The sequence below is a fragment of the Silene latifolia genome, chromosome 9 (genome assembly GCF_048544455.1).
Source record: "Silene latifolia isolate original U9 population chromosome 9, ASM4854445v1, whole genome shotgun sequence".
Lineage (NCBI taxonomy): Eukaryota > Viridiplantae > Streptophyta > Magnoliopsida > Caryophyllales > Caryophyllaceae > Silene > Silene latifolia.
In genome coordinates, this window is record NC_133534.1 from 126,391,076 (window position 1) to 126,393,169 (window position 2,094).

General features: G+C 39.9%; 1 long non-coding RNA gene across 1 annotated transcript; it reads left to right on the plus strand.

The window, feature by feature from the left end:
• The first annotated feature begins 207 nt into the window (after positions 1-207).
• On the plus strand, positions 208-1,792 carry LOC141598276 (uncharacterized). The gene is made up of 2 exons (XR_012523388.1): positions 208-955; positions 1,607-1,792. It is a non-coding gene; the product is annotated as an uncharacterized LOC141598276 (long non-coding RNA).
• The last annotated feature ends 302 nt before the right edge of the window (positions 1,793-2,094 follow it).

The window sequence follows — 2,094 nt, forward strand, 5'->3', positions numbered from 1 at the left end:
CAGTGGCGGCTTTGGGGTTGCAATCACGGGCTGTGGTGGCGGCAAGGTTGCGGACATGAGGTGTTGGTGGTGGTGGTTCTGACCACCGGCGTGGGTCGACCACGTTGGTGGTGGTCAGAGTTGACCAGGCCAGACCAGTGTCAGCCTGGTGGTCGACGGTGAGGGGTGGTGGTTCTTTGGATGGAGTTGTGTCTAATTGAAGGGGGTGCGCTTGTAGTCGGGTTTGATTCGTTTATTATCGTTTAAGCTATTGTATTCTAAATTAATTAATTACTTCCCGAGTACATTAAAATAATTAAAGACGGGTTTTCATTAGTTTAATCGTTATATTTAGTAGTGGGTCGTATTCTTAATTAATTAATTTAATTCCCGAGTTGATTAAATAATTGAAGACGGGTTTAAGTCGGGTTGATTAAGTTGTTGTTCGATTCGGGTTTCCTTAAATCATTTAATTCGTTAAATTAGTTATTTAATTTAATTCCCGAATATTTAAATAATCAAAGACATATTTGAGTCGGGAATATTTGAGTTGTTCGATGTTGGATTCGGGTTTCTTAAAATCGTATAAGTTGTTTAAATTATCGGGTTGGTTTAAGTGCCGAGTTAATTAAAATAACATAATAATTAATTAACTAGAGATGGGATTTGGAGACGGGTTTGTTAAAAAGAAAAGGCTACCTTATCGGGAAAGTTTCCATTCTAAGAAATTATACTTTAATAACTTCTATTTTGGGAAGTTGAGTCAAATACTATTCGGGTTATTTAGCCATCAATTGGGCATAAGTTGGTGTCGGGAATGTATTTCGGGAAAGCCTCTATTGTGGGAGATGTCTATATTTAGTAGTTAGTAATTATACATATTATAATGGTGCTAGGTGACGGATTCGTGAAGGACCGATAATCAATTCATTGCTTTACTTTCTGGACTGCTTAATTGGAATTGCTGGCACTCGAGGTAGGGGAACTACACTTGTCTTATTATCGTTATTGATCGAATTGTGTGGACTGGATTCCTGGTTGTCGAGTTATATTATCATTTATATTGGGAAGGGTGATTGACTGTTTTGATTGTATTGAGTATGATATCACAACATCGGGTAACTGGCATGATTTTATGATTCATCAGTTCATTGATTTATATATATATTGTGTTGCATCAATTTATCTTGAGCATTCATATGCACTGGAGTTGGAGGATGATATGGATATTATTCAGGGTCTGTGATATGATGTGGAAGTATTCAGGGGCTGTGATATGGAACAGAGATTATTCAGGGTCTGTGATATTCAGGGTCTGTGATATTCAGGGTATGTGATATGGTGTGGAAGTTATTGATATGGTGTGGAAGTTATTCAGGGTCTGTGATATGAAACAGAGATTATTCAGGGTCTGTGAAATAATGTGGAAGTTATTGATACGGTGTGGAAGTTATTGATATGGTGTGGAAGTACTCAGGGTCTGTGATACGGAGAGGTGGAGTATGTGACGAATTGGAAATGGAGTTATGTATTTTGTTGTCGTACTTATTTTGTTTTCCCTACTCAACCTCGTGGTTGACCCTGTGTATTCGTGAACACCTGTGATGATCCGTTTTATGGGGAGCAGACTTGACAGGTTTAAGAGATAGGACGGGAGCTTGATGGGCGTGAGACATTGGATCAGACGACTTAGTGGCTAGATCATCATCTAGAAGACTTCCACTTTTAATTATGTCAGTTCTTGTAATTTGAGTTGAAAAGAGTATTTGTAATAATTAAGTTAAAATATTATATAAATTGCCTTGGAGTTTAATTTGTTATTCACTACCTCGGGAAACCGAGATGGTAACAGTCCGTTTTATTAGAGAATGTCTTGACGAGGACCTCTTTAATAAACCGGGGTGTTACAACTGGAATCCGTGCGTTTTGGAGTCGGGACGAGCGGATTCTGGCAGGGGAACACGGGCGTCTTCAGGGGAATCCGGGCGGATTCTGGTGGCTGCTAACCCGAGCGTCTTTGGCAGAAGACGCACGGATTGTGCTTGTGGAGGACGGGCGGATTGTGGAGAAACCGCACGGATTGTACCTCAGCAACATTTCTTCTTCTTTTCTTCC